Source organism: Ips typographus, linkage group LG11 (assembly GCF_016097725.1).
Source record: "Ips typographus isolate SLU linkage group LG11, UJ_Ityp_2.0, whole genome shotgun sequence".
In the NCBI taxonomy this organism is placed as follows: domain Eukaryota; kingdom Metazoa; phylum Arthropoda; class Insecta; order Coleoptera; family Curculionidae; genus Ips; species Ips typographus.
The window spans coordinates 6524113-6548407 of NC_138432.1; the positions used below are offsets into that span (position 1 = coordinate 6524113).

The window sequence follows — 24295 nt, forward strand, 5'->3', positions numbered from 1 at the left end:
ACCAGAGTAATCACCTGTCAAAGCAAACAATGCATTTTGGTACTTCAGCCTGGTTTTAGTATAATTTTTGTCCGCCTGGCGCTGTCACTAAACTTTTTTCTGACAATGCTTTACAGGGTGGTTCAATAAAACATTGTATTGGCTACAAACTGGTGAAAAAATCCACCCTGTAGCTGTGATAAAACCAGAGCTATGACCTGTCAAAGCAAACAGTGCATTTTGGTACTTCAGCCTGGTTTTAGTATAATTTTTGTCCGCCTGGCGTTGTCACTAAACTTTTTTCTGACAATGCTTTACAGGGTGGTTCAATAAAACATTGTATTGGCTACAAACTGGTGAAAAAATCCACCCTGTAGCTGTGATAGAACCAGAGCTATGACCTGTTAGAGCAAACAGTGCATTTTGGTACTTCAGCCTGGTTTTAGTATAATTTTTGTCCGCCTGGCGCTGTCACTAAACTTTTTTCTGACATTGCTTTACAGGGTGGTTCAATAGAACATTGTATTGGCTGCAAACAAGTAAAAAAATCCGCCCTGTATCTGTGATAGAACCAGAGTAATCACCTGTCAAAGCAAACAGTGCATTTTGGTACTTCAGCCTGGTTTTAGTATAATTTTTGTCCGCCTAGCGCTGTCACTAAACTTTTTTCTGACATTGCTTTACAGGGTGGTTCAATAGAACATTGTATTGGCTGCAAACTGGTAAAAAAATCCACCCTGTAGCTGTGATAGAACCAGAGCTATGACCTGTCAAAGCAAACAGTGCATTTTGGTACTTCAGCCTGGTTTTAGTATAATTTTTGTCCGCCTGGCGCTGTCACTAAACTTTTTTCTGACATTGCTTTACAGGGTCGTTCAATAGAACATTGTATTGGCTGCAAACTGGTAAAAAAATCCACCCTGTAGCTGTGATAGAACCAGAGCTATGACCTGTCAAAGCAAACAATGCATTTTGGTACTTCAGCCTGGTTTTAGTATAATTTTTGTCCGCCTGGCGCTGTCACTAAACTTTTTTCTGACATTGCTTTACAGGGTCGTTCAATAGAACATTGTATTGGCTGCAAACTGGTAAAAAAATCCGCCCTGTATCTGTGATAGAACCAGAGCTATGACCTGTCAAAGCAAACAGTGCATTTTGGTACTTCAGCCTGGTTTTAGTATAATTTTTGGCCTCCTAGCGCTGTCTTCTCACAATGCTTTACAGGGTGGTTCAACATTAAACATTGGCTACAATCTGGTAAAAAAAACCAGAGGTGTTGTCAAATCATTGAAGCTAAATTAACAAAAGCACTATTTGTCTATAGCTAAAACTTCTATACAGGGTGTCCCAGATAATAAAACAGTTAGGTTAAATGGAAAAAAAGTTGGGTCACACTGTTGTCCAATACTGCTTTGGAATTAACTAGATATTGATACAGGGTGTATTAAAAAAAATAGAGTTATAAAAAGAGTTTACATAAAAGTAAGCTATAATCAGTTTTTCCTCAATTGAACATTGTTAAAAAGAGTGACACGTAGTTTACCTAAAAAGCTAGTTTCTGTAGTAAGCAATTACTGCCATTTTGACAGTTTTTTCACCTATGCTCTTATTACGTGAAACAAACGGAAATATTACAGTAAATCCACCTAGAACACCACAAGTTTATATAAAACCTTCCTGAATTACATAACAACCAAAAAAACAACCAAGTGTCACCATCAATTGAAACATTCAGTATCTCTCAACAAACCGTAAACCAATTAAACTTAACCAAGTTAACTGTCCATTAAATTTTACGAATTCATCATTTGCTTGCATTCGAAAAAAAAACTATAATTCAATTATGTTCTTTAGTAAAAGTACCCATTTGAACACTTTCAGTTACAGAATTTAAAATCTCACTGAAGTGTAACGTATTTAATTAGTAATTGCATTGCACCATTTTTGGTAAATTAGAGTGGTTTTTTAACTGCCATTTAAATATTAGGTTTTCCAGGTTTTATTTGGAATGTGTATAAAAAGTTTTCAATTAAATTACACAATTGCACCGACAAAAATAAATTACAGTAATTGAAGGAATTGTGTGAATTAGTTCAAGACAAAAACGATAAAGTTTTCGTTCAGTCGAACCACTGTCCAGTTTCTTCATTAATTCTACTTAAAATTTATTGGGATAATCCCCCAACTCCAATTAAACCTTCCCTCGTACAAGTATCAAAATATTATCACCGTAAACACATTATCGAGAAACGCGAAAGGGAAAAACCATTAAATATTCAGGAGCACTTTTAAAGCGAACACTCCCGGGACTCTTGGGTACCGGTCATTTTGCCGATAGTCTGGCCTTTAATGGGAATGTCTGGCCATGTTACAGCTCCAAAATCCATTCATGAGAAAAGTATATTTTGCTATTTGCACCGGGATCGAATTTCGCTTTTGATTTTGTCGCTTTGAACGCAACAAAAAAACGAAATTGCTTCTAGATTGTGTATTTATTTCGTGCAAATTCCAATAAATTAATAATCAATTCAGCTGTAGGATTAAAGGTTTTAACTCGATTCGTCGCGTTTCAGAGAGTGTTTAGTCAAATTTGAAATAAAACAAGTTTTTGTCATTAAAGTCTAATTTAGTTGGGGCCGAATTAATCTATGCAAATTTTATTACAGGCAGCGTTTCTATGGACAACGTCCATTAACGTGGATGAAAATGTTTGAAAAATTTTTTTATAAAAAATTCGAAAAAGTTACATACCTCCCACATATGTAATTACATCAAAGGAATTTAATATCACAACATTTCTGAGAAAAAAATAATAATACAGATATGTTTCCCGAATCTAAAACTGGAAATAACTCAGCACCGTTGTTTTTCTGGTTTTGTTTGGAAATTTGATGGATTGCCTGCCGTTCCACGTATCTTTCACTCAAAGCACTTGTTAGCTTCCAAAAGGGCGCATATTAAAGCCACGTTAGAAGCTTTTGCTAGTTCGAAAGTTAAAAATCAGTTTTTAGAATAGCATTTTTTTAATTTCTGTAGTAATTTTGGACACCATTAACCCAAATACTTACAAACCAACTATGTTTCTTTATTTAAATGTAATTTAAACTATTAAAATATTGTTCAATTGCTGTAGAATTAAAAACAGTAACAAAGTAGTGTTGTATTCATGGAACTAGTACTAATATAATTAAAACTTACGTTATTGTAAATTAAAAGTTATTAATTTTTACACTAATGAATACATTTAAAAAAATTTGGTACTTACAATTCCTACGCTATTTGTGTACTTGGCTTTTTTTGGTTCAAAATCTCCACCTGAAAAAAATAACAAATTACTGCTTTATAGAAGGAAATGAGCAATATTTGTAAAGTTAATTGCTTTCATGGCTTCTTAATAATAGCTTACTACCTAGTAATGGGTAAATTAAATATTTTACCTTATCAATAAAATTTGTTCGGGAAATTACCAGTAGATGAGTGGTAAATTACAAATACTGTGTTTCTGGCAGTTCAAATTTTGACACCGCTTTTCTCCACTGACTGTACTAAATTTTGTGGTGTTTTTTTTAGGTTATCGGATAGGAAATTTAATGAGGATTCCAAAAATGTACTTAAAACAATCATTTTCTTACTCCAAGTGGGTTTTACAGGCAATTTTGTCACTGACTGTTCTTGCAAACTCTGTTTCTGGGAGTTCAAATTTTGACACCGCTTTTCTCCACTGACTGTACCAAATTTTGTGGAGTTTTTCAGGTTATTGAAAAAGAATTTTAATAAGGATTCCAAAAATGAACTTAAAACAATCATTTTCTTACTCCAAGTGGGTTTTACAGGCAATTTTGTCACTGACTGTTCTTGCAAACTCTGTTTCTGGGAGTTCAAATTTTGACACCGCTCACTGACTGTACCAAATTTTGTAGTGTTTTTCAGGTTATTGAAAAAGAAATTTAATAAGAATTCCAGAAATGTACTCAAAACAGTCATTTTCTTACTCCAAGTGGGTTTTACAGGCAATTTTGTCACTGACTGTTCTTGCAAACTCTGTTTCTGACAGTTCAAATTTTGACACCGCTTTTCTCCACTGACTGTACTAAATTTTGTGGTGTTTTTTTTAGGTTATCGGATAGGAAATTTAATGAGGATTCCAAAAATGTACTTAAAACAATCATTTTCTTACTCCAAGTGGGTTTTACAGGCAATTTTGTCACTGACTGTTCTTGCAAACTCTGTTTCTGGGAGTTCAAATTTTGACACCGCTTTTCTCCACTGACTGTACCAAATTTTGTGGAGTTTTTCAGGTTATTGAAAAAGAATTTTAATAAGGATTCCAAAAATGAACTTAAAACAATCATTTTCTTACTCCAAGTGGGTTTTACAGGCAATTTTGTCACTGACTGTTCTTGCAAACTCTGTTTCTGGGAGTTCAAATTTTGACACCGCTCACTGACTGTACCAAATTTTGTAGTGTTTTTCAGGTTATTGAAAAAGAAATTTAATAAGAATTCCAGAAATGTACTCAAAACAGTCATTTTCTTACTCCAAGTGGGTTTTACAGGCAATTTTGTCACTGACTGTTCTTGCAAACTCTGTTTCTGACAGTTCAAATTTTGACACCGCTTTTCTCTCTAACTGTACCAAATCTTGTGGTGTTTTTTTAGGTTATCGGATAGGAAATTTAATGAGGATTCCAAAAATGAACTTAAAACAATCATTTTCTTACTCCAAGTGGGTTTTACAGGCAATTTTGTCACTGACTGTTCTTGCAAACTCTGTTTCTGGCAGTTCAAATTTTGACACCGCTTTTCTCCACTGACTGTACCAAATTTTGTAGTGTTTTTCAGGTTATTGAAAAAGAAATTTAATAAGGATTCCAAAAATGTACTTAAAACAATCATTTTCTTTCTCCAAGTGGGCTTTACAAGCAATTTTGTCCCTGACTGTCCGTGTTCAAAACCACAATTTCAACTAATTTAAATATTTGTCTCACCAAACTAATTTTTCCTAAATAAAACGCTGAAAGTTAGAGAAAAATTGCAAGAGACCAAAAATGTCCCTAAAATACTTGTTAAACCAACACCGTAAGTTTGCAGGACCTTTTTTACTACCAGTATACAGGGTGCACATGGAAAGTATAGTGATTGACTATTTTTGGTCACCCTGTACGCAATTTTTAAGATAGAATTTTTTACTCTACATCACTGGAAAGAGGAGCTTAAAACGGTTCTTTTAAGTGTTTGACCCACCCTGAAATCCCATAAATAACTGAGTTACAGTGTGTTCAAATTTCAAACCACAATTTCAACTAATTTTAATATTTGTTACACCAAACCAGTTTTTCCTAAATAACTCGAAAATGGTGAAAGTTACAAAAAAATTGCAAGAGACCAAAAATGTTCCTAATCAACTTGTTAAACCAACACCGTAAGTTTGCAGGACCGTTTTTGCTTCCAGTATACAGCGTGTGCATGGAAATTATTGTGATTGAGTATTTTTAGTCACCCTGTACGCAATTTTTCAGATAGAATTTTTTGCTCTACACCACTGGATAAAGGAGTTCAAGGCGGTTAATTTCAGTGGTGTAACCTCACTGAACTCCCAAAAATAACCAACAATTTCAACTGATTTGTAAATTTGTTGCATCAAACCAGTATTTCCTAAATAACTCAGAAACGGTGAAAATTACGAAAAATTTGAACGAGAGCAAAAATATCTTTAGAGAAACTCATCTCTGGAAGTTTCACAGTCCGTCACAAAGTAGTGATTGAGATTTTTTGGCCACCCTGTATGCAATTTTTAAGATATAATTTTTTGCTTTACACTACTGGAAAGAGCTTTCAAGGCGGTTAATTTGAGTGGTTCAACAACCCTAAAACTCCCAAAAATAACCGAGATACAAGGTGCTCGAATTTCAAATCACAATTTCAACTGAAAATTACGAAAAATTTGAAATTTGAATTTTTCTGTCACACTGAATTTTACTTTATCTTACTGGTAAATAGCCGGGCAAAATCAATATGAATACATGTTAAGTAAGCATTCTGCTATAATTAGGACTTTTTTTTTGGTAGACTATTTCAACTTAGAGATATGTTAAAAATGTGATTATTGACTTCTGTCTACTCTATCACCTTTCAAACACGAAGCAACTTGTAATATTTTTAATAACGTTAAATAAAACATACAATTTAATGTTGTGAATAAAATAAACTTGAATGAGTGAGGTAATCAATTGTAATAGGTGTTCTTCAAAGAAAAATCATAATTTTCTTATAAACAGTTAAACTGTTATTTACTGCTCTCTCTGTTATCCAGAAATCCTTTATTGTGCATCCAAATCTTTTATAACTTGCATAAAAAATCTAAAAACTATTCCTGTAGTAGTTCAAAAACAAAGGCGAGTGTTTCCCTAAATTTTAAGTGTCAGTTGCACGTGGAACGAATTAAAACAATTTACATGATTTATAAACTTTAATGTTTAAGTAATGCGGACTGAACTTTCGAACTGGAACCCATTAGAAACAGTCGCCCTCGCTGTATGCTTTCTAAAATTTAAGGAAAGCTCCATTTGGTTTCCCTACTGCATTAGTTTCGAGGTTGCAATTTAAAGGTTATGGCTGTTGTCTTAAATTAAGTTTTCCATTTCGTACAATTTAACTAAATTGTTCAAGAATGCAGTTCTGAACAAAATTGAGTTTGAGTAAAAAAAGTTGTTGGAGAGAATGATATTTGCTTTAAAACTACGTGCCGGAGCTTCGAATCTAAAACTTTTTGACGCTTTACAAAATGACGGGAGAAAGTTAAATCACTGATCCCGCAGCCGATGGAAAAGTAATCAAACAACAAAAATACTTTCTGAATGTTTGTCGAAAACAACAAAAAGCGTGCGTGGGATTTTTGACGGCAGAAGGATTTTCTTGTAACCGCTTTACAGGTCTCGAGAAGCTTTCCAACGCGTTACCACCATATTTCGAGGGGGCTAACGCAATTTTTGGATTCGCTTTGTTTTGCTGAGTTTTACTCTTCAAAGTCTGATCGAATCAGCGTTTCTCTCCCTCGAGAGCCTTCTAAGGCTTTACGATCAATTGTTCACTTACGACGTTCATAATCTGCAAAGTTCAACTAGTTGAAAGATTCGCGAAATCCAATAAAACTTTCTATTTAATTACGGGATATGGCAAAGTTAAATGCGATGTGTTATTTTGGAAGCTAATTTAAAGTTTGGCTTGATCCCGTTAACAAACTTTGTTGACTGTTGCTTTATCTTTTCATTATTTTCTGACAGGGAGTTTTAAACGAGCTGTATTACATACTCTTTAAAAACAGTTTTTTTTTTTACTTTATAAAATAAGAAATTTCACTAAATATTGCATTTTAGAACAGTGGAAAGTTAGAGGAAGTTTTATGTTTCCTGCATTACAAAATTCCTTACCGTGATCGCTCTGAAATATTATTGTAGTTTTAGAAACGTTACTTTTTTTAGAATTTTTATACTTTTAATCAGTTTGGTAATTGCAGTGATATTAAAATTTAAATTACTTTTTCATGTATGTGCTCCATTTAGCTCAAGTAGTTCTAGTTTCATTACTTAACAAAAAATTAACATAACTACATAATTTATTACTCTCTACAGTGATGCAAATTCACTTGCTACTTTACCTTGATCCACTAAACGTCTTTCATTAGGTTACTACATCTTGATAAGAATTTACAACTTAACTTTAACTATTATTCCTAAATGGTGCATTAGATTGCCACTTATTAATATTTTCAATTAACACTAGGAACTGCCATTGAACTTATAAAAATCCTTTGACAGACTTGCCCAACCTAGTCTACGTTAATTACGAAGTAATACAACAGACACGTAATTTCACTTATATGAGCTATTGCATTTAAAAAATTAAGAGCAGTTGACCTTACTTTAAGGTTCTCGTAGTACATTCTATGTCAATGTTATCGTTGAGCATTTGTCTTCGTCTGCTAAGTGTTACTAGGCTGCAATCTGTTAAGTATGCAAAGATGGTTTGTCGAAGAAATGTGTGTAAACATGACTCACTAAATAACAGTGTGTAAACGCAAACAACAGTTAAGTAATTTAATTACGCCAACGTTATTTACTCAAGCAAAGTTGAATGTATCAAAGCCAAGTTTATTTGAGATTCCATACAAGCAGACGTGCTTCTTAAGTCATAAATGCATAAACAACCCTTGCACCAAAGAAGTCATTTGTGAGGTGCAGAAAGCGGGTCAACTTCCGCAGTTTTACTGCTGAAAATTGAAATCCTGAAGACGTGAAAATTTAATACCAGGATTTTACTGACCACTCCCTCCGGGAGAATAACACCTTTATGATTTCATGAATCTTTCATGAAAACGACGTTGACTCGTTGTTTGGTCCGGTCTGCAATGCGACTATAAAAACTGAATACAAACGTGGTTGTTTTGCATATTTTTTCGATGTGTTTGCCAAGTTCCATGATAAGTGTCTCTTTCTTTAATAGGAGTGTAGAAGCAGGAAAGCAAAATGGGCGTTTATTGAAATTGACCATGTATTTTTACCTTTGTGTTTTACTAGACATTTGCATATTATGCCATAAATTTAAAGAAATGTAAATACCCGGTATAATACAAGCTTAGTAGTGTATTATTATAAATTATTTATAGTAACTGAATAGGTAGTTATCAAAATACTTTTTCAGAAATATTTCACAGTGACAAAACTACTTAGCAACTGCTTGTTAAGGTTGTTAAGTCACTAAACATTTAGTTTTGATATTAGCAACATTAATGCTTGTTGTGGTTCCCTGTTTTTCAATATTTAAAGTCCTTATTTAGAAGAATTAACTCTGCAATATTGCTATTTACGAGGCTGTAAAATTTGCATATATTACTTTACTATTTATGTACCCTTTGGTCTCGAACAACTTTAGCGAAAAAGCAGTAAATACCTAAAGAGGTAGCTACATTAGTAATACAATAACTATTGAATAATGGCATCATATTCATGGTCAACTGCATGTTGAATATTAATGTTCCACAAAACTAAAATTATTGCCTGGCCAGACTATCATTTAATTTGTATTACTTGCGGAAATAAGTGTAAAAGTGGTTTTGTGTCAGTTTCCCAAATCTAAGTTTCTTTAGTGTTCCACTAATAAGAAAAATGTCAAAAATCTGTTTTTTGGATCTAGTTGTACTGTTTTTAATTGTAGCTTGTTCGGTTTTGTTCCAGTTTTAAAAATGGTAATAAAACCACTTATTAATAAAACATATTTTGAAAGTAATCACTTTGATGCTCACACACAATTAAGTGAAACGAAAATAACCAAATTGATAAAATTTAATGAAACATATTTTCAGTTAAAACATCTGTTTTGCATTCTGCATAATGAAAAACTGGTGTTATCGACTGGAATGTTTGAAATGCAATATACTGAAGAAAATTTTAGTTTTGTTGTTGCGGTAAATGTTGAAGCAAAACAGAAAAGTGCTAACAGAGTGCCATAATTGTTTATTTAGTTCTAGTTTTATTAAATCTAAGTTTCTGTTGTGAAAATAAGTAAGCAAGAGTCGGTCTCCAAATGGAAAAACATAGCGAAACAAAAAACAATGTTTCTCAAGCTAAAAGCATCTTTAAATCAGAATTAGCAAAGATCATGATAGCTTTAAGGCAGTCTTAAATAGACACAACTAACTATTTAAAATTATGTTGTTATTCTGGCTGTGAGTTGGATTATCACAGAGAAATATTTAAAAGTTCCTTTTTTCAAAAGTAATACGTATAGTGCCTTAAAATTCACAAATGATCATACATAATAAAAGCATTCTAAACTTGAATTTCATAAATTTAAAATCTGAATATAACTCGAACTTCCCTAGAACTACAAAGAGGTCCCTAGTAATATAGTAGGAAACAAGCGGCTGCGCTAATCCATAATAATTAGTTCGGAGGATGTTATTATTAATCTCGGATTATCCGTGTGCTCTATATAAATTCGGGGTTAGGGGCGACTTCATTTATAATTTAAAACTTAATCTGGATGTGGCGTAATGCGGACTCGTCCGATATAGACCGCGGAGAGCCAAGCGTTTTACATTAAGATTTTAATGTTCCCGATTCGGGAGGGTTTTAATCGGGTTAATGCGCGCAATAAATCCAGATTCGAAGTTTAACGATTTATTTTCTCCCGTATACTTGCCTGATAAACTAAAAGTGCACGTGCAGCATCCTCCGCACAAGTCACGTGTCGCACGGTTTATTAAACTGTCACACCTTTTCCATGGTAATATGAATCGTTGAAAGCCCTACATGAGAAATATTTCTATAATAACTATTCAACGGCAAGGTTTCTAGTCACGCGTGATTTCTGCACGTCACGTGTCAGTTCTTTGAATATCACCTAAGTACAAGTCAATTACGTGCCTTGGCAGTGGGTGTAGCAGAACGAAATTGCAGCGCGGAAATGCAACTGGTTTCCATGTAAATGAAAGCAATAAGGATAAAACGCATTTCCTCCATTTCGAGCTGCACCCAAGTCGATGACATGGCACCAGAACAACAATCTTCATTAATTAGGAGAATTCTAAATGGCAAAGGAACATTACTGTTTACCGTCGTGAAGTGGTGGACCTTGAATTGATGCTGCCGTTATTGTGAGATCAGCAGCCCGTTTTACACCTTTTAACCGATCTTGACCGTGAATTTTACAGATGACTGAACCAAAACAATACTTTAACATTTCTTCTTCTTATTCTTTCTTTCCAATATGGGTGTCCATATAGGTAGGCTAATGCCTGTTTTGTCCTATTATGCCCTTTCGGACGTTGATGCCCAGCACTCTTTTTGGAGGTCTGCCTTGGGTTTGTTTTCCGACAGGATTGTTTGTTTTTGCGATTTTTGTCTTCCATTCTGTTTACGTGTTTCTTCCAGTATTTTCTTCTCTGTCTTACCCACCTTCCTATCTCCTGTATCTTGCTCTGGTGACTGGTCTGAATGTCAATTTATATACTCTTATTTTACTGCTTATGTTGAGATATTTGTTTTCCACACAATGTCTGTTAGACATCCTGATATTCGAGACCCTTCTGACATCATCGTGTAGATTTCCATAACTTGTTATCACAGCTCCTAAGTATTTGAACTGATTTACTTGTTCTACAATTTCCTGGTCAATCTCCAGTTTTCATCTTGTTGGTTCTTTTGATGATGCGAGACATTTGGTTTTGTCTGTGTTAATGACCATATTTAATTGTTTTGCTGATTGATTAAAGGAGTGAAGGTCCTCATCAGAATTCGCAATGAGCACCGCATCATCTGCGTAGCAGACAACGCAAAGGTAAGCTTTTTCAATTTTTAAGATGTTTCAGATGTTTCAATCTCATTGTCTTCTTCTTGGTCTTCATCTATTAGTATTTGTTCAATTCCCTCATTTTCTTTATATAGGTTTTCGAAATATACCTTCCATTCTACCGCATTGATTTTATTGGTCTGCATAGTATCCTTTTCTAATTTGTTCCTTCTTAGCATTCCTCATATATTTCTCTGGCTTCCGTACATATCTCCCTCCATCTCTTTGGTAAATCTTTCCCAGTATTCTTCTTTTATCTCTCTGGTTCTAGCATTTATTCTGTTTCGTTCTGTTTTACATTTTAACATTTGAGTGTCTTAATAGATCATTGAGATATTAAACGGAACAGTATCTGGCATAGGATTCAAGCGAAATTACTATCATAAGCATGGGAAACATTGATGCAATTGGATCGAGTGAAAGGGAAAACACGATTCATTTTCACAACATCTGACTAGATGCACAAGACAAAAGAGCGGCCGTCGATTTACGAGCTTGATTCACGCGTTTTTCCTCCAATCTTCCCATTGTCTGTGACGCTATAAATCACTGCAAGTCATGATCGACCTGATTGGCTTGACAAACTGAAACAAATAAATTCTGCAGGCCCTCTGGTCCGTTGTTAATTCTTCTCGTTTCAAAACGCCGCGAACGATTTCCTCCAGTAAGGACGTTAGCTTTGATTGTTTCTACCCCGTCGCCGTCAGCCATCAGTGACGTGGAGAAAAGTGTTTAAAAGGGAACGCAATTAAATCTTCGGGCGTGTGATGGACGTAAACCGAGAAACCTTGTTTCATTTAATTTGATTTATATTGAGAATCGATAGACTGGAAGTTTCGGGGCGAAATCGCCCCTCTGTTTTCATTTAAGCCAGTTCCTTCCGTATTCCGTTTTGTTTTGTGTCTTAACGTCAATTGATTCTTTTTTATTTTTCATATTATTGAAATTGTGGCAATTTTATGATTTTATCACTGTATATTTACGTTCACTCAATATTATTAAAAATTTACGTTTTTTAATTCCTTGTTCAATTTGGAGAACTGTATTTTTACAGGTCTTCTCTGTATATTACTGTTATTTCACACGAGTCATGTTTCCGCTTTTCAAACATAATGTGTCCCAAGCAAGTGGAAGCTTGTACTTTTAGTTGCAGCAAAAGCATTTCACACAGGAAAACACTACTTTTTGTAATTGAACACCCTGTACAAATTTGAAGAGTTTTTTTACCTTCTCAAGAAAAATTTTGACAATTCAAACTAAACTTTTAAACACTCTGTACGGTTAGCACAAATAATGAATTGCAACAATTTTTGGGTGTCCTGCAATAAAATCGAAAAAAATAAAAACAGCTAATTTTAGTAGTTATTGTGCAACATCTGGTGACATCTGTACTCAACTCTATTCTTCTCAACTCTACACAAAAATTGTTATTTACAACTAAAAATAATTTTAAAATACGTTTTTTTAGCACTAAAACAGTACGGAAATCAAAGACAAAAATTGTTGGACGTAAAACTCACTTTTTACTACTAAAAATAGTCTAAAAGTCGACTTTTAAAACTAGAAGTGACTTTACTAAGACTAAAGTCCAAAAGTCTATTTTCAAGACATTAGTCGGTGAACTACTCAATTTTCTGGAGTGAAACAAATCTAGAATTCAATTAAACAATAAAAACAGTCCAAATTAAATTTTTGGACTAATTCGTTTCTAAAAAATTATATTTCAAAACTAATATCCTAGCATTTAGTGCCCAAATTGTTTACTTTCATTACTGAAACTTGACTTTTACGATTACAAATAGTCTTAAACTCGATTTTTCAGTCTAAAAGCACTGAAAACAGTCCGAGTTTCTTAGAATTGCTTCAATTTTTCGCATCGATGAGTTTAGAAGTCAATTTAATAGGGAAGAAACTAGCTTTTAGTCCTAATAAGTGAAAAATGTTGTAAAGATAGTCTTGAAACTTGAATTTTTAGGTTGAAAACAGCCTTAAAGCACTAAAACAGTCTAGATTTTTAAGAAATGTCGAATTTTTAACATTGAGGTGTCTAGAAGTCAATTTAATAGTGACAAAGCTTGAAATAATATTTTTAAGCCTATGGAAAAGGTAAAAATTGTTGTTGAGTCTGCTATATCAAAAACTTGGTGAAGATAGTCTTGAAACTCGTTTTTCCAAGCTGAAAGCAGTTTGGAAGCACTAAAAATAGTCCAGAGTTTTAAGAAAATGAAAAAGAAAGTAAAAAACTTGAAAAGATAGTTTTCAAGTCACTTTTCATAAAGCTAATGTCAATATCCTGTATTTAAAACAAATTTCAAGACTAATATATTAAAATTTGACTTAAAATTATGAAAACTTACTTTTCAAATGCAAATTTTTAACTTCTGATGTTACCTACATTTTATTGATTTAGCGTCACTTTTTAGTGTCCAAGTCAATTGTGAAGATTTAAGTCAATTTTCAAGACTAAAGTTTTTCAATTTGTCTGGAAACTAAGAAAACTGGCTACAACGACATTTGTTAAGCTTCTTAAGTCAATTTTCACTGTTTTCACGACGATTTTTAAGTTGGGTTAGGGTCTTTGAACGTAATAACTCAATTATCTCGTAAACGAGTTTAGTGTTACAACAAATACATTCTCGTGTGCATTAAATAGAAACTTAAATAATAGTTAGGCTTTAATGATTGGTCGAAAATTATTTTCAGGTATTTTAACAGAACGTGTCATTACGCAAATTACATAAAAAGACGGTCTAACCAAGTTGAGCTACTTTCAAATTAATGCACGTGCCAAATAAAGGCATAGAATTTTCCATGTGGCTTGCAGCCAATTAAAACAAATAACTGAGGCAATTTATTTCAATCAAAAATTTAATTTCACCACCATTATTTGCACATTTCTTGACGTAGAGCCGTTTAGGTGGCCTACACGCACCGCACGCAATTTAGCCCCATTCAATAATGATCTATTGCATAAATCAAGCAACTATCAAAAGGTCTTAAATGGTGTTTGACTGGTGACAAGATCCTATATTCATTAGGACAATTGCTGAGTTATTACATTCAGACTCTAGGTCAACAGAGGTGTGATGTTCTCTAGTCCAGTTGAAACAACAAATTGGAAAAACGATCTGTCCGAAGGATAATTAAGAAAGATTCTATCGTTTTACCAGTGAAAAGGCTCTATTTTCTTTACCCCAAACCGGGAGTGTATATTGGATCTATATAACTCACTTTGGCTAATCCAAACACAGCCGTTGTTGTACTTGGTTATCTCAGCCCGCCAGTTTATTTTCTTTATCGCTTTTCCAGCCGCTGCTGTTTCCAGGATTTCGGCCTACTTTTTCTGTTTTCCAAGTTCTTAAGCTTTTCCGGCTTAGTTGTCCGGTTTCTCGCAGTTCGGCAGCTTTATTTTCCTTTCCTACGTCCCTCGAGCTTGGTGCGACATGTCTTAAAAAAATTACCTTCCCAGTTTCAGTTCAAACCAAAACAGAATTGAATTGATCGACACGAAACGTGGAAACCTTTGATGTGTTTGCTAAACATTGCAAACCCGGTTAGACTCTTATAAAATTGAAAGGCCGAAATCATGCACACATTAATTCAAGCAAATTGCGCTATTTGTTGGCAACAAATGGAATTTGCGTTCGCTAATACGACCCGGTCCGGTCACCGAAGCAAATAATTTTGTGTCCGAATCGCACGAATGTTCGTAATCATATTTTTTTCTTCCCAAATTAAGTTTGTTTGTGCTTTAATTTGGAAGGGTGAATCCCTGGAAATTGTTTAGGCAATCCTCGACTTTGTTTTTGGTTGTCATAGGTGTGAAACACAGTAATAAAATTAGTTGAAGTAGACTTTTGTTTTAGATAATAAAAAACACTGTCAACCTGAGAAAATTAACCTCAGATTGCCTAAAAATCTAAAACCAGGCGAGTTTAGCACAGCCTAAATGAGTCTAGAAAATGCTAAATTCAGTATTCTCTAACAAACCAAAAAGCAAGCTGTAGTGCCCAGAACTAGCTCAACCAGCCTAAAAAAATAGATTTTTAAAAAAACTGAATATGTAATTCAATTATTTTATTAATTAAGTTTAAAAAGCCTACACCGTCTTGTACATCGAAACATCAAATTTCTCAACCTTTCGGCATCAAAAGTAAAACAATCCCATAACAATTCTCGCGTTACCAACCCATTATTGAGAAAAACTATGTAAAGCAACAATTTGTTCTTCCATAACGAAACACGGCACGAATTTTTGCATCAACCACCAGATTGCATAACTCAAAAAATGTAAATCTGCTCTTTTTCTGGTATCGGTTTTCTTCTCACGATCCTCCGTGCAAAGTGGACGTTATTGAACTCGATGAAGCATAGAATCGAGCATGTTAGGGCACGGTTTCAGTCGTTGCCAGTTAAATTATTCAAAAAGTGGCTGATGATGACGATAGTGGTAAAAAATGTTGTAGTATCGATGGCACGCATGCAATTTATATGGTGAGATGCCGCAGAACAGGTTTCTCTAAAAGGAACCGAGGAAGAAATTAACTTTTACTTTCTCTTATATCGAGGTACGAATTGTTAAACCACAGTCGATGGGGCATTAGCCTAACAAATTGCCTTGAATACCATTTTTTTTACAACCATTTGGTCGTTCACCCTTTTTATAAACCTGTTTGAGTGCGATCAATGACTTGTGGAGGGATTTTTGGATAAAAACAAACCAACTGTGACTATTCCAAGCACGCCCCTGCTATTACCAGTCCGCATACTCATAATGAATTATGACGAACTATCAAGAAACAAAAGGTCAATAATTTAATAATTTTCATTGTAGGTGTGCGTGTGCAATGCTGCCTTTCTTATAATGCGTTAGAACAGCCTGTACACACAACATTTAATTAACGAATATTAAAAAATGACGTGCTTAATGTAATAACATATTAAGACAAACGCTTTGCCTTGGCTTTCTTGCGAAATTTTGTCAGGCCATTATTTATTCATTTACGTTTATTATTCGCCACTTTAATTAAGAATTTGTCGTCACCCATTTTAGTTTGTTCCGGTTTTAGTAGATTATCTTTTAAAATGTCATGTTTTATTGTTTAACATTACAATGCCTGTAATTAGTGCAACACGTAATGAGTGACATAAATTGTTAATTATGAGAGGTAAAGTTTTAACAACATTCATGGCTTATATCCCTTCTGCTACAGTTTGGTTGAACAGCTTTAGGCAAATATTGGAGAAACATCAAATTTAAGGAACATTTATTAAATGTTTTTGATCAATATTGACACAAAAACGTCAAGTTCTAAATAAAAAAAATATTTCCAGGTGATTTGATCAAAATAATAACCAATTTAAAGTAAAAGGAGTTGTTTACTGCTTTCCTTTTGACTGGATAGCTTCAGCAAAGCGAATACTGACCATTCGAGAATTCACACATATTTGGATTTACAAGAAATCGAAACAAAGACATGCTTTTCAGTGATAAGCACAAAATTATACTATATAAGCATTATAATCTAACACTTGTATCCCTTTTGTTCAGTTTTAGTTTAATCTCTACCAGGTAATTGAATAACCATTATAAGTAAAGCAAGGATCTGCACTTCCTAAGAGAAAGTAATAGATTTTGCGTTATCAGATACAATCGACTACATTGTTTGGAAATGCAGTTTGTGCAGATGTGAATAATTGAGTTTGGATGTCTATATCGAATTTTAGGGTTGAAAAAATCGTTTCTATAACTGAAGGACTTAAGGAAGTTTCAATATCTATTTTAACTTCTGGAGTACAAACGACTCGATTTGTTAAAACTCCTAAGCAAATGTGGAATGATGGAATTGGAGGATCTTGAATTATGTAATAAATTCATTAATATGTATTTCAAGAATTCTTCATTTTCTTCACAAAAAAATCAATTTTAAAGCAGACATCTCTCTAAATTTTATTTTCAAGGATTTTTAGTAGAATCCAATTTTTGACCAAATATCTTGCTATCTGCAGTCATTGATTGCTGTTTTAATTAGGTTTTCAGGTGACTCCAAGTTTTTCAGTCAAACAAAGATAATTTAATTTTTTGTGGCACTATCATAATATTCTTGTCTAGATTTGATCATTCAGTGGAATTGGTGGAATATTACTTTCTGTAAATCAAAAAAGGATATTTTTGTACACATTGAATTTCAACTTACTAATTAGGGACTTTAGCAAATTGTCATTATCAGCTGATCGATAACCGACGTAGGACAACTGAACGTACGTGTTTGTCCAGGTTTAAAAGTGGTTTGATTTAAAAATTAGTTATTACTTGCAATTTAAGTAGTTTTGTAGGGGTCGCGGAATGCGGGATAATGTTAGATTTTTTCAAATTCAAAAGCTCTAAACTCAGTTTTTCAATTTATTGAATAGGAAATTTAATAAGGGTTCTAAAAATGGGCTTATAATAGTCATTTTCTTTCTCCAAATTATTCTCTAACACCACGTGATGTCTGTCACTAATGTCACAATTGTCAAAATTTTACTAGAATTTGCAAGAATTACATTTTAACACAGTTTTCGAAACAAGACGATTTTCTGAGATTTAACAGTTATTTTGACAATTGTCACTTCATAGTCTAGCTAAATAGTCTTCTGAAATCACGTGACAACAGGCACTAACGTCAAAATTGTCAAACCATGCTCAAAAGTTGCAAAAATCAGGATTTAAAAACGTTTTCTTGCAGTATTTGATATAAAACGTGTTTTTGAGATTTATGATTTTTGACATTGGTCACGTGACTGCCTAGCTAAATTATCCTTTAAAACCACGTGATATTTGTCACTAATGGCAAAACTTAAAAAACAATTATAAATATAAAATCTGTATTTTTAAAGTACGGTTTTTAGAGCAAGAATGATTAAAGACCCCTTGTATAATAATGTAAAATGAATGAATTTGTTTTGATCTACTGTTTTTTCACTGATTATTCTACCGCCATTAAATATTTTGACTTGGCAACACTGGTTAGAACGAAAAAGATCAAAAAGGGTCAGCAATAATAAGAGTAATAACTAATAATTATACTATATTAGATTCAGTTTATCAAGAAGATCGAGAAAATGCTTTAAATCATCTTGCTTGATATAATCTAGGTTCTAGACACTGTATAGTATTTAACTGTGTATCATTGTATGAAATCAAAAGCATTAAATTGAGTGAAAGGTAAATTTTGTTAAATATTATTCTGACCGTCAAGCAAAAACATAAATTTTACATTTAGATAAGCTAAATTACTTACAATGCAATTGTACCCAAACCTTACTTTTGCATATTACTCATTAAAGATTGGAAAAGGAGTACATTACTGGGTGTGTGTTATAATTGTGTTTTTTTCCTAATTAAGAGAAATACCACTTTTTTTACTTACAACAAGCTCTAACACAAGGTTTTTCTGTACATTCATATTTCATTCGGTCACCATTAGGGCTACTGTTTAAATTGTAATATATACCAGAGTTTAATTTGGCTAATTACCTCATTAATAATGATTAGACCAATAACTAATGGCTGTAAGGGCCCCAAAACCGTAAACTTGGGGCGATACATTTTACGCACCTGTGTAGTTTTGGACTCTCCTTCTACCGGCAAGTCTTGCTCCAATAATCATTACCGAGATAAATTCCCATTATTTAAAATAAACCAAATGCCTTTAATATTTAGAAACAATACTGGTAGTAAAAAAAGGATTTTTTATTGGCAATTTTGCATTACTAGACCGTATCGAAATGGTTGCTGCAAGGCCCCTAGGAGAGATTGTTTATTTATTTATCAAGTTAAAAGGTTGACCTTAGTATATAAAGGAAACAGGTACAAGGCGTAGCAGAGCTGGGGCAACAATAGAAGATAACCCGCCTATACGCCTATACTACGTGAAAAACTGTCAAAGTAGTCATTACAATTACAAATTGATATCTGCGTGCAAAGTAGAGCAGCCTCACCTAGGTATGCTGACCTAGAACTAATTACGGAATGAAGAGTTATATCTGGTATTAGGTGAGTCCGTGGTAAACTAGGGCAGTACGAATCAATTACTCGTAATGAACTTGGCGCTTATGATTGTATCTGCATAAGTTATGCTTCATTCAGTATGTGTTGACGATTATCAATGTCTCGCCAACCTTATCTGACTAATGGGGGCGACATACGTTTATGTCATGCATTTCCAGATAAAAAAACAGTAGAAAATCCCCCAGTACGAAATAAAGTTAGTTTTTGCTCGCATTGTGTATTGAGACGTGATTTTATGTTCTTGGAAAGTGACTAGATAAAAGCAATTTCAATTTGACCTGAACATTAAACATTTGACCGTAAAGACTTGTCATTTTCTGATGTTGGTTTTATCAATCTGCATAAAAACACAAAATCCTACCAATTCCTCATTACTCAAGCTTATCTACTTTCGCTACTTACACTAATCAAACACAAATCACCTAACACAGCCGGTAAAATAATATGTTAATTCTCTGAATAGAGATAATTGTGCAGAACCATAACCATACGTACTAAACGCAATTTAAACACCCATAAACATATTTCACTTTTAAATGGTACTTGAAGCAACAATATCTTTATTACATCTTTTGCTAATTAGGTACGCGTCGTAAACGAACAAAATGACAGTGAACTTAAATGTGTAAAACACACTGCAAATGGACGTCATTATAATCATTTAACAATTTACTGCAAAACCTTGACAATGATTATAATTTGGTAGTTTTTACAACCCTTGCAGCTATATTTTTTCATTGCAGGCAGCCTATAAAACCTCAACTGCATTTACGTAAATGCGCTGCAACTAAAATGACATACTGACAACGACCCAGTTTGTAAGTAAAAATTTGCTGCTATTGCAGTTTTGTCCGTTAAAAAAACTGGCATAACAAAAATCTCCCATATGGCATTGAAATGTGTTATAAACGATCTGTCTGGCACGTTTCTAGTTGCTGTGCTTAACCATAGTCAAAAACTGTTGAATTTTGTATCGTTAGTATGTGAAAATCAAACCGTTTTTACCCACAGCCCAGCTCAAAACGACTAAACCCTCGTTATGTGGCTGGGATTCGCAACAATGACAAACGGTCAAGTTAATATGTTACACGAAAAACATCTCAAATTAGAGCGGAATGACGCGGGACGTGTCCACATTTCCGTAACTCGTGTAACTGGCAACGTCCTAATTCTTGCTCAGGATTAAATTTGGCTCATTTTTTCCAAATGCGAATTTAATTAGTTTTTGTAGTCCGTTCTGCGTCAAAACAAGAAAAAAATGGTTGACAAGGTGGCCCGGAATGGACAAAACGAGTCGCGGGACTTTAGAGCACATATGGGAACAATGATCCTAACGGCTCTATTATTGAACGTCGGAAATAAAAGCTTTCCAGAGCCAATAAAAATGTTTAAAAGTGGCGAATTTACTACCGACATTTTGTGTTTTACTGTCCCATTGGCAGTTTTATTGAACAAACTATTACAAAATACAACAGCCTGTGTGATAATATCGACAGAGTAATGTAAAGCGGACTTACGAGGGTTGTTTTATTTAACACTTCTGACAAAATGTTTATTTCCGCACTGGAAATTTCCTTTTAAGGGTTGAGCTTATCATCACTTTTCTGCTGTAAAACCTTGTTTTCCGCAGATCACAGTAGTAAAGATAACAAAACCTAATTTCATTTTTTTTTCATACCATGTAGGACTTTTTAATTTAAGGTTATTATTAAATATTGGTGTTTGCTTTTACCAGCAGAATTTGTGTTGTGTTTAGCCTATTAAAAATTAAATTTGTCCTAGATGACATAATTTTGCCATATTTGTAATTAACTCTAGGAAGCAAAATTCAGTTCAGAGATGAATTACAAAACACAACCAGTTATATGAGCATACAGTCTTCATATCCTTAATGGGACTAATCAATCATTTTGGTTCTGTTTACTTTTTAAAGCTGACCTGCTTTTGCCTTGACCATTTACATTGATCTTGTAAACATTCGACACAAAACCTTTTTTTACCCTTCGAAAGGTCTTTATAAAATATTTACAGGGTGATTATGTGCCTAAAATAAAAAGTTTATTCTCTTCTAGTGTATCTGACAACATATTTTTCACTTGTGGCAAATAAATTTCTCTTGTCACAAGCAAAGGATACAAAAGATGCTAGAACATGTCAATTTGTCATCTTTATTTTTGTTTTTCACGTTGTCCATAAGTAAAATGAATAGGCATTTTCGAACAATGTGAGGCAAAAGTATAGCTCAAAAACCAAACAAAATTAGCTAGTAAGTACCTGAAAGAAAAATGAATTGATAACGATTTGCTTTGTATCTATGTGCATTACTGACACTTTCAATTTGACTTTTTCATTATCTTTTTGGGCCATTTTTAAAGTACCAGAGAACTCTAAATGCTCCTGAGAACATTCTGAAAAGTGCCAGAGTCCTCTACAACTGTCTTAAACTTTCCCAGATTTATTTTAAATTGTCAATGGTCTCCAGGACAGTTTTGAATGTGAAAAAGACTTCTAAAATCTACTGACAACTTTCTGGAAAGTTTTAGAGCCCTCTACAACTGTCTTACACTTTTCCTGTACTGTTTTAAATTGCCAGAGTGCTCTATGACCATTTTGAAAGTTCTATAGACCTCTAAATGCTATAGAGAACTTCCTAAAAGTGTTCTAAACCTTTCCAGACTTATTTTAAATTGTCAGAGGCCCCTAGGACTATCTTGAAAGTTCCATAGACCACTAAATGCTATTGAGAATTTTCTAAAAAGTGCCAGAGACTTCTACAAGTGTTTTAAACCTTTCCAGAATTGTTTTAAATTGTCAGAGGCCTCTATAACCATTTTTAATATGCCAAAGACCTCTAAATGCAATTGAAAACTTTCTGAAAATTTTCAGAGCCGTCTTAAACTGTCCCAGAACTGTTTTAAATTGCCAAAGGCCTCTATGACCATTCTCAAAGTTCCATAGACCTCTAAATGCTATTGAGAACCTTCTAAAAAGTTCCAGAGGCTTCTAGAACTGTTTTAAACTTTCCCAGACTTATTTTAAATTGTCAGAGGCCCCTAGGACCATATTGAAAGTTTGATAGACCACTAAATGCTATTGAGAACTTCCTAAAAAGTTTCAGAGGCATCTACAAGGGTCTTATTCAATCACAGACTTGTTTTAAATTATCAGAGGCCTCTAAGTGCTACTGACAGTTTCTAAAAAGTGCTAGATGCCTCTACAAGTGTCTCAAACCTTTCAAGATTGGTTTTAAATTGTCAGAGGCCTTTCAGGTCATGTTGAAATTTGCCAGAGGCCTATAAAAGTATGTCAGAAGTCACTGAACAGACTATAATCAGTATTCTTCCATTTACATGCACTGCGCAAATTGGTGAAGAATTTTCTCATATTACAGATTTATTAAAACATTATTTGAATAATTACCTCATTCTATTACTGTTCAGTGACATTTTTTTTTTAAATGCATGCTTGCAAATTTCCACACTAATATAAATCAGCTTTTGTGTTATTATATTGTTTTTTTGGAGCATAAAATAACTCATATTGGAAGCATTCATTGTAATGGTTTTAACATAATGACCAAAATCACTCAAATATATGTGAGAAAGGGACAAGCGGTTCTACCCATGTGAAATATTAACCGGTGACCGTAATTTATTTAATGAACTGTTACAAATTATACTTTCTACCTGCATTAAATCGGGGTAATTTATGAACCGATCGAATCAAAACTATTGAGTCCCTTATGAATTTTTCATTGCAAAGAAGAAAAGCCGTTGTCTCTGCATTTCCACCCTACCAATAAATTCTTAAACTGATCTCCCACTTTCCGAGTTTGTGAGGCAAAAGTTGTTCCCCCTGTAAATTTCCTAAATGTATAATTTCCTTTGGCGAGCACTCTCAGGGACTGTAAAATGAAACTGATGGGAAATACCCTTAAAACGGAATTACTCTCGAGGGACATTGAATCGGCTATTCGATTAAAAATGTGAAGCCGTTTTAGCTCGATTTCGTTGCAAGTTGTTGGCCATATTGACACACGTATAACTAGTATCGGCCCTGGAGAATCATAACATAAACTAAACAACTCGTTACCAACTTATATATCGAGGCGATAATTTACTCCCTTTTATCACATAGAACATAATACCGCCCCATTAGCCCGATATGTGGCGGTATTAAAAATAAAACGCAAGAGCTTCTCGTTTGAGGTGTGTATATATAAGGTTCCAGCAACCTTATACGAGGGAGGAAAGTGTTCCTTTCTCCCCTTTCTGAACAACGTGTTACGTTACACTGTAGGAAGGTCGTAATTTTCGCTCTGCAAGACTTAATATAAAGAAAAGTGACAAAAAGCACGGTTATGTTGCGGACAGATACTTATTACAGTTAGTATATATGGCACTTGTTGGGGGAGAATAAGGCGCCGACATAGGAATTTAAGTTCGCCAATTTTAAACTGGCTGTGATACAAAAGTACAAGGCCAAACAAGATGTTCGAGTAGGTGGGTTAGGTTATAACTCAAGATATATGAGTCGTTTTCGTGACGTTTGTCGACATTTATCCAGCAAAACGAGACATACGAGCTTCCTGAATGAGTTAATGTTAGTGATATGTTGTTATGATACAAAATATGTGTCTGAAGTACATTCAGTGGAGAAAACTTACAGGGTTTAAGGAAAAACAGGACATCAGCTTAGGTTTAAAGCATTTTTAACTAACCATTTGCTGTTTGTCAATATTCTGATTACAGCTTCATTCCTTTTTCAATTCAGTTCAAGAGAACACAGGTGAATCAACTTGTCGTTCAATGAGATGAGATTCTCTTCATTACAGTTTTGGGGAGCATTTTTATTAAATTCTCCAAGAAGGCTTGCAACGTTGTTTCAGTATAAAACAGTGCTTAATAACTATTTT

The 24295-nt window shown here is 33.8% G+C and overlaps 1 protein-coding gene across 5 annotated transcripts in view; it reads right to left on the reverse strand.

The window, feature by feature from the left end:
- LOC145735317 (uncharacterized) overlaps positions 1-24295 on the reverse strand; it is a 77006-nt gene that overhangs the window by 32651 nt on the left and 20060 nt on the right. For 4 of the 5 annotated variants that reach the window (XR_014179644.1, XM_081989165.1, XM_081989166.1 and 1 more), the window contains exon 2: positions 3245-3294. The exons of the other annotated variant lie outside the window; for it this stretch is intronic. The gene's annotated coding sequence lies outside the window, so the exon portion shown is untranslated. The remainder of the gene's footprint in view (positions 1-3244; positions 3295-24295) is intronic. 5 annotated transcript variants of the gene reach the window in all.